Below are 9,665 nucleotides of genomic sequence, written 5' to 3' on the forward strand. Positions count from 1 at the left end.
ACACAATTGGCTGTCCCTTTAAAACAGGAGTGCACTCTCTAGCTGGAAACAGCCCACAGCACTGCACCCCCCCAAACCCAAATTGTTTCACATCCAGCCAAAATCACTCATTTATGTTGTCAGCTGGGCCTCTGCAGGCATTTCAGTTTGACATCTAGCCTAAAGGAAGCCCCGGAGCTTACCTACATTTTAAACATTTCCTTACATGATGTTTTTATAGGCTAGGGTAGGGTCTCAGTGTTTCTCTCATCTATGAACCTCCACAGTGCCTGCCACAAAGTAGATGCTCAGCTAACTAGAACGATGTGCTCACTGAATTAAATGGATTGACCACCCAGGCAGCCTTGCTGGAGCTCAGGCATGCTAGTGTTTCTGGGACATGAGCTGCAGAATGTCACTTGTAACAGGTTACGCTTTGGTCTCTCAGCAGTGGAGGCGAAGTCCCCTCTGGAGGTGTGTAGAGGACCGCAGAGGCCCTTTGAAGAACGTGAGTGAGAACCAGTTAGTTAGGGAAGCTCCTTTTACCGGACGAATCTATTACTGGATCAAGATTTCAGTGCTTAATGAAAGGACCAGAGCGCTAACTAGTCATTTAATCCTTAGTTTGCCACATGGGCCTCTGTTTCCTCATTAGAAAAGCAGGACTTGGTGGCAGAGTGAACATTCTGCATGATTCCATTCTGGCTTTCTCCGAAAGAGGACGTGGCAAACTGGCCTTAATCCCAGCACCTTCACAGCAAATGTCTTTATAATTAGACTTGTTACTGACTTTAAAATAATTTTTCGAATCCCTAAATAAAATAATGAACGTTGTGTTTCTGATGGAAAAGGAAGTGGGAGACTGTGAACATGCCATTTTCTCACCACCGTGACTTGTTCTTGATAACACCTGCCTTAGGTTGGTTAGCACTCTGCATTGCTCGTCTTCCTGGGCTGTTACCTTTGGCCTAGACGCGGCAGAAGCAAAAACCCTGCACGGAAATTAATAAAGATCTCGGTTACACCGCCTTTGAAGCATCTGCCTGCCCTCAAAGTCATGCACCAGCTTCCATACTAATTAGAGCGGAACAAAATGGGTGCCTTTCCTTTTTGGTAGCAAATTAAAAATCAAGAAACTGTTTCCCCCTCTTTTGATGTAACCTGACACCACTGTGCATATGAAGCATCTCCCATACTGAAATGAGGGATAAAGAAAACACCAAGGTGCTAATTGAATTCATATCTCCTCCTCTCCCAGAAGCCAGAAAAACAGAACCAACAGAACAGTTTCAGGTCGTAGAATCTCAATAATCCAAACGGACCCCGTCTCAAATTAAAGTCCTTTTTCAATATCTGAAATTGTAGCACATCAAATTGGATGCTGTATATTTCTATGGAGGAAATTCCCCCAAAGGAAGCAAGAATATTATTTTCACAAATAATTGGCTTACCACATAACTAATGGTATAAAATCTGTGAGGGCTTAATTAAAAATTGCCCAAAACACTCACAGCAAGTCAAAATAAGTGAACAAAGATGACTTTCTTAGATGAAGACAGGTATGACACATTTCTATCACTTCAAAGCTCTTGAATAGCTGAGAAAATCTATGTATTCCTTTTTTAAAAATTCATTGAATAGTTGTAGGACAAAACTAGAACTCTTAAATAAATCTTCACTTGCAGCTACGACTTGTCAAGTACCTACTCCAATACCAGATGCTATTCTTGACATTTTCCGTACGTTTATTCCTCACTGCAAGGCATCAGTATTCCACCTTACCTATAGAAAAACAGATGCTGAGAGGCAAGGTCATTGAAGGTCATTCAGCAAGTGGCAGCATCGGGATTTAGATCAGGTCTAACTAAACCTAAAACCTATGCTTTAAATAATAGAAAGCATTTATGATGATGAATTTGGCAATGAGCAAGCTTTGACCACATACCATAAGTTGAAAAATTCACTCTTTCTTTTATTTTCTACATCGTCTCTTAAAGTTTTTATTTCTTCCATGGCAGACTTGTCTCTTAAGGTCTTAAATTTTTTTGGAATGTATGGCTGAAAGTTGTTACACTACAACATTATTAGCTTATTTTGTTTATCATACCTGTCTTGACTCTTTCCTCCTACTTGTGAAATACTGCCTGTTGAAAATCTACTCTCCTTGGTTAGGCAGTCTGTCATTTTTGTTTCATTTGGGACAGGAGAATTAATGGATGGGACTAAATAAGAGATGGTGGAGGGATGTGAGGTTTAAACAGACTAAGCAATGAAGAAAACAGGTGTTTGCGTGGGGAAAGAATGTGTAAAATGCAAGATTCTAGAGGAAGTAGCATGGCAAAGCTTTAAGAGTTTCCAGGTTTTCTGGTGGCTCTTAACAGCTATTTATAAAAATACCAAAGCATCTTATTTATTTATTCATGTGCCTGATTGTGAGAAGCAATCACTATCATGCTTCTCCAATATACTACGTCCCATATCAAACTCTCGAAAGAGCATTGATAAAATAAAGACAATGACATTTGTTTCTATGACCATTGATATGAACACCATTGCTGAATTATACTCTTCTTTTCATACTTGTGGGTTTACTTTTCTGTCTGTCTGCTTCCCCAGTGAGCAACTTAAGGACCTTAGCATCTCCCGCGCCTAGCACAATGCGTAACGCAGAATTGACACTTGGTGAATTTTCATTGAGTAGAGGCACTGTCTGGAAATCCCTACTGACCACTGGACTGGACCCCAAGAATTAGTTTTGGCCCAGGTCAGGTTCTCCAAGGCCCTCTGAACACCAAGTTTAAAGCTGGGACCCCTCCCCCCAAGATGGATCCAGTTCCCCAGCCCTCTCCTGAGCTCCTTCCAGCTTCCTCCTCTTCTTCTTGAATGTCCCCGCCAGCCCCAGGCACAAGGATGTATGGATTATGATACCAACTCTTGAGCTACTCTGAAGACATCCTAGATGAAGGGATGCTTGAACACTGAGTAGGGCGCCAAGTGAGGAGTGTGAAGTGAAAACCCGAGAGGCAGACGGGGGGCAGTCAATTAAAAAAAGAACTCGAGAAATTCCCTTAGATTAATTGCTAATGAGCTTGGAGGTCACTGTCAAATCCTTGCCATGTATTTAGGAGATGAGAAAATGAAGACAGGTACGTGAATTTACTGAAAAGCTTTGGTACAGGGGAAAAGAGTAATAGGATAGTAACTAGGGGCAAAACCTGGGTCAAGGAAGATTTTGTTGTTTTGGCTTCTGTTTTAAAACATTTTTAAATGTTTTAAAACATTTAAAAATGTGGAGCAAAGGGAAGACAGAGCCCCTCACCCTCAGAACTCACACTGAAGGGAGACTGTAATAATTTAAAAAGTGATCTGAAGTCAGCCATGACATAACCTTCAAAGATTACAAGAAATCAGGAGGAGAAGCAGCCGTCTTGGAGAATGTGACCATACAGCTAAATGTCATTTTGACAGCTTCTTTCTTGGAGGTACATTTAAGATTATTTGAATTGTCATTTTCTCTAGGAAGACTTCACTTTAATTATACAAATATTGAATATTTTTCAAGATAAAGATGGTAAAGAATTTGCTTTGAAGTCTTTAGCCTTCAAACACTATCATATGAAATCCTCATTGGCAAAACAGTGAGGAATATGGAAATAAGTGCAATCCGGCCTCATAAATGAGGAACTGTGAATGTTAATGGTGCAGTTTTACCGCGAACCTTTTAAAGGGCCCACAACGGAGAGGCTTTGTTATTTCAAATATCACAGATCTGAGGGCTCCCTGAGGGAGGTAGTGATAAATATTGGTAAAATGCCTATAAAGACAGCAGGGCAAAAAATAAGCCAAAAGTTTGAGTTGGCCATTTAAAAAAGCTGCATAACCTTTCATTTAATTGCCTTTTCCCAGCAAATTAGAAATAAAATCTGAACGCAAAATGTGCTGGTTACCCCTGAACATGCTCAGAAATATCTGCCGTAAGGGGATTTAAAGTGTAATTGCTTTGCTCTCGGCTTAGGGGCAAAATTGAACTGTGGTCTGCGCGGGGCAGTGTGTATCTCTGGGCAGGGCTGGGAGTACCGAGCAGAGGGGAGTCCAGAGAGGGGCTGCTGATGGTGAGCAGCCTGGAATGGTGGAAAAGGCAAGACACACATCAAAATCCCAGCTCTTCCACTCTGCAGCTGAGGATCCCGCATAAGTTACCAAACCCTCCTGGGCCTCGCTTTCCTCATCTGTAAGACGGTTATATTAATATCTAACTTCGAGACCTACAGTTAGGATTAAAAGACATAATTCATTCATTTGACAAGTACTTATTGAATACCGTGTGCCAGACTCTGTTCTAGGCCCTAGGAACACAGCAGTGAACAAATCAGACTGACATTTTAGTGCAGGAAGACAGACAACATAGAAAATAAATGTCAGTGGCTCGGTAGGTTAAGCGTCCAACTCTGTTTCAGCTCAGACTATGATCTCAGGGTCATGGGATGAAGCAGCCCTGTGTTGGGCTCTGCACTCAAGCACAGTCTACCTGTCCCTCTCCCTCCTTCTGTCCCTCCCCCTTGCCCCTCCCCCTGCTCATGCATGCACTCTCTCTAAGAAATAAATAAATAAAGTCTTAAAAAAGAAAAGAAAAGAAATGTCAGGTGAGTGGCACGTGAGGTGAGGAAGAAGTGAAGGAGGTACGGCAGGTTGAATTGTTCGTATATGGTGGCAACAATATCTCCCATCCCATGGGCTCTTGTTACAATTTGGCTTTGACCTTTCTCCAATTAAGAGGTGGGTTCTTTGTTTCCTTCCCTTGAAATGGGATAGTTTTGTGACTTCAACCAATAGAATATGTGGCTTGTATGAGATGCAGCTCCCACCTCACTTGCTGGAATGTTCACCTGTGAAGCCTCAGCCACCATATTAACAGTCCACTGCCCTGAGGCCCCCATGCTGTAAGGTAGTTCAAATGAGCCCACATGGAGAGTTCACCTGCAGGGACCTGAGACTGTGAAGAGAGAAAGAGAGACCCCGCCAGCCCCAGCTTCTTGAAACCTTCATTCTCTTCAGTTCTAGCCACCATCTGACTATGACCAGATGAGAGAGATCCAGAAGCCAGAACCTTCCAGCTGAGCCCTTGCAGAATTCCTGACCCTCAGGGACTATGAGAAATAAAATGTTTGTTGATGTTTTAGCCCACTAAGTTTTGGGGGAGATTTGTTACACAGCAACAGATAACTGGGGCAGTGGAGAAGCAGAATAGAACAATTTTACGTAAGGGAGAAAGAAGTCCTCACGGAGAGTTTTGATTAACAAATTAGGGGAGTGAGGGAGTGAACTAAGATATCTGGGGTGCAGGTGTGCCTGGTGTCTTCAAGGAACAGCAGGAGACCTGATTGTCACTGGAGCTAGGGAGGGACGGAGCCAGGAACAGCAGGTGAGTTCAAAGACCAGATGGTCTAGGGATATGCAGGCCACTGTAAAGACCAGTTTTTACCATAGATTCAGAAGCTATTGGATGGGTTTGAGCCGAGCGATGACAGGACATGATTTATGTTTTAATAGGAACACCCTGGATGCTCTGCTAAAATTGGTACCTTGATTATTACTTTCATTATAGCATCTCTATAAAAAGCAAAGGTCGGCTCAGTAAGGTTAAGTAATTTATCCTAAGTCACTAAGCTCCTAGTGGCAGAGACGGGATGCAAACCCACATTATCTTTTTCAAGATACCTTTTTCTAAGAGAATGAGTTTTACAGAAACCACACCCTACCATAACTTCAGGGCTGGAAGGGGCCCTTACCCCAGTTCCTCTTATGCTGCTGTCCCCTTTTGTGGAGGATGTAAGGCATAGTTGGACTCTGGAGCCAGATGGACTTCAAATTCTGCCTTTATCACTCATCAGCTACATGACCTTGGGTATGTCACTTAACTTTCTGTGCCCCAATTTCCTCATCTATAAAACGAGGACAACTCACTTGGTGTTAACTAACTGGAATTTGAATAAAAACTTAAAAAAATAAAAATAAAATAAAATGAGGACAGGGGCGCCTAGTTGGCTCAGTCAGTTGAGCATCTGACTCTTGATTTTGGCTCAGGTCATGCTCTCAGGGTCGGGACACTGAGCCCTGAGTTGGGCTCTGTGCTGGGTGTGGAGCCTGCTTAAGATTCTCTCTGTCCCTATCTATCTGCCCCCTACCCTGCTTGCACGTGTGTGCACACACACCCTCTCTCTCTAAAAAAAAAAAAAAAAAGATAATAAAAAATAAAAATAAATAAATAAAAGAATAAAATAAAATGAGGACAACTCTACTTACCTCAGAGGGATCGGGTAAGGGTTGGCAGACAGGCATCCCAGGCACTTAGCCCAGTGCCTGGCCTATAATAGGTGCTTAATCATGTCTCACTGGCCATAAGCACAGGCCTCCAGGGGCTCCCCAAATTCTGCTCCCTCAACTGTACATTAGAAAATCACCAACCTGCCCTCAAACCCCCATCTCCTGTCCCTGCCACCCACATTCTCCTTCCTTTTTGGCTCAACAGCACCTTCCCTCACACTACCCTAGGTAGAACTTCTAATCTCATACTCTATGTCCTGAGGAATTCACTTTTTCCATCACTGTGATTTCTAATTCCTGTCCATGACCACTTTGTCAAAACCCCTGTAGGGGAAGAGGGGACCCTAGGGGAACGCACTTTCGCCACCCCCTCAGGCTCTGCTTCCACCTCTGTTTTGCAATAACAACTGCTCTTGGAGAGTGAGTCCTCATCGTCAGCGTGTTCCACCCAGCCCCCACTCTCTTCTGCCTCTGGAACACCTCATCCTCTTGGATGATTCTAGACCCTGGGTCCTGGCCTTTTCCGCTGCTGGTGCCTTGGAAGACTTCCAGCATCCCTGCTAATCATGTTTCCCACACCCTGGCTCACAGTGGGTCAAACTCTTCACTTTTCACCACCTTTATCTTGGCCTCCTGTCAGTCACATCACTGCCATGATGACAGCATGGCTCTCGTGGCTTCTCACAGCCGCCTCACCTCTGTGATTGTGTTAGTCTGTTCCAGCTGTTACAACGATACCTAGACTAGATGGCTTATAAACAAAAGAAATTTATTCCTCGCCGTTCTGGAGGCTCAAAAGCCTTAAGATCAAGGTACCTGCAAATTCGGCGCCTGACGAGAGCCTACTTCCTGGTTCATGGAAGAGTGTCTTCTCCCTGTGTCCTTACGTGACGGAAGGGGCAAGGGAGCTTGAGGAGTGCTCAGTAAGGGTGCTAATCCACTCACGAGGGCCCTTCCCTCAGGTCCTAATCACCTCCTGAGTGCCCCACCTCCAAATACCATCGCTTTGGGGATTTGGTGTCAACGTATGAAGTTTGGAGGGACAGAGTCCACAGCAGTGATCTCTGGGGTGGAGGAAGGAGTGCTGGCGTAAGAATCCAAAGCCTTGGCATTGCTGTGTCTGGGTTTGAGCAGCCACTTTCCCTTTCTGAGTCTTCACTGAGGAGACAGGAGCCAGGACATTGATCTGGGAGCTTAAGTCCTAGCTTATCTGTGTGACCTTGAGCAAGCCATCGAAGCTTTCTGGGCTTTATTTATTTATCCATAAATTGAGGTGGCTGGTGCAGAATGGTCTCTGATGGTTCCTACAAGCCTGAAAACTTCATATTCTCTAAGATTGAAATTCTATTTTTGATCCCCGCTCCTCCTTCCTGGTCTCCCACTTCCTCACTCTGACTGGAGCAGTTTTGTTTTGTTTTGTTTTTTTCTCATTGTGAAAATGGCCTTTCCACCTCCTCCCTATCCCCTGTGCTGAACACTTGTGGGCCCACTTACAATTACCCAGGCATCCATATCCTTTCCCTCTCTGCTTTTGCTCTTGCTGTGACCTTACTGGGGAAAACCCTCACTCATTTCTCCTCCAACACAACTCTGAGTCCTCCTTTACAATCTAGTTCACAGATGCCTCGCTGAAAGCCTTCTGGATCTCCTTGTCCCACCACCTTCTCTCCATCTCCATCACTTCCTGTTTTATCTGTCATTGCCCTCATGCCAGGAGATGGTCTATAATTATTTTGAAACCCAGGATGCTATCAGTCATTTCTGAATCCCCAGCTCCTGAAAATTGATGAACTGCTACTCAATGAGTGGAGAGATCCCAACACAAGAGAGATCTGACAAGAGTATATGCGCCATAGGACACATGCTACCAGCTTTGCATTTTAAAGAATGACCAAACTTAGAAACTAATCCTCTCATTTTAAAAGGCATATAGCATAAATGGGACATCTCCTTTAGAACACCTAACCAGGGTGTCACGCTCTGTATTTCTAGTGCTGAATTCACCCTCCCTCCCAGATGAGCCCCTTTTGTGTCCCCTATTTTTAAAGAAGTGCTATCTTCTAAAGGCTCAAACCTTGGAACCATCTTTGCCTTCTGCCAATGTTCTTGTCTCATGCTGTATCCTCTCCTGGACTTTCCTACTGGTTTCCTGCTGGGTCCCCAATTCTCCTCTATCATCCTTGAATATACCTTACAGATTAATCTTCCAAAAGTTCAATCCGGATTGTGCCATTTTTCTTTTTAAAAAAGTCTTTGCTGCCTGATAAATAAGATTTAAACTCCTCTGGCTCTCATTCAAGGCTTGTATGATCTCATTCTAATCTCACTTTCCCAGATTAATGGTCCATCAGTGGAAGGAAAAAAATACTGTCTTCAAAGTTGTGGGTCTACAGCTGAGTCTTGAAAGATGGATGGAATTCAGCTTGGTCTGGTAGAGCTATGTAGATGTGAAGATTCTTAATCACAGTTCTGTCACTTACCATTTGAGTAAACTGGACAGCCACTTCACTTCTCTAAATCTTAATTAAAAACAAGAGTTGTGACAATTTCCCTCGATTCTTTTGGAACAGAAAAGCTCCCATATGACATGGGAGCACAAAGTTCTTGCCTTCATGTAGCTAATTTCTTTGGTCAACCAAATCTAATATGATAGGCTTTAGTTTGTTTTCTCCCAAGAGAAATCCTGTATAGGCAGTAACACAAAGTCTCCTTGGAGAAGACTTTTTTTTTTTTGTCTTGTTAATGAGTTTCCTGGGGGTTCTGTAGCTTACAAAAATGTAGGCAAGTGGGGACCTATTAGTAACATGGTACTTTGCGTCTTGTTAAAGAGTTGCCTCCAGCTGTGCAGAACTTTGGGAAGGGGAGGTGTACTTATTTGTAAGCAAGTATAGGAGCTGTTTTGGGGGTACACTGTGTCCCTCCAAAAGATACATTGAAGTCCTAACTCCCAGGACCTCAGAATGTGACTTTATCTGGAAATAGATCATTGCAGATATAATTAGTTAAGATGAGGTCAGAGTGGAGTAGGGTGGGCCTTCAATCAAATATAACTGGTGTCCTTATAAGACACAAAGACACGGACACAGAAGGGGAGATGGTGGAGGCTGAGACCAAAGTGTTGCAATCCAATGACTTCCAAGCTTGGCCACAACCACCAGAAGCTAGGAAGAGGCTGGGAAGGATTCCTCTCTACAGATTTCAGAGAGAGCGTGGCCCTGCCAACACATTGATTTTGGACTTCCAGCTTCCAGAACTGTGAGAGAATACGTGTCAGTTGTTTTAAGCCCCCCAGTTTGTAGTACTTTGTTATAGCAGCCCTAGGAAATGAATACAGGGGCCTTCTGGAAGGAAAGGAACTCCAC

The sequence above is a fragment of the Leptonychotes weddellii genome, chromosome 6, assembly GCF_054177405.1.
Source record: "Leptonychotes weddellii isolate Sample4059 chromosome 6, ASM5417740v2, whole genome shotgun sequence".
In the NCBI taxonomy this organism is placed as follows: Eukaryota; Metazoa; Chordata; class Mammalia; order Carnivora; family Phocidae; genus Leptonychotes; species Leptonychotes weddellii.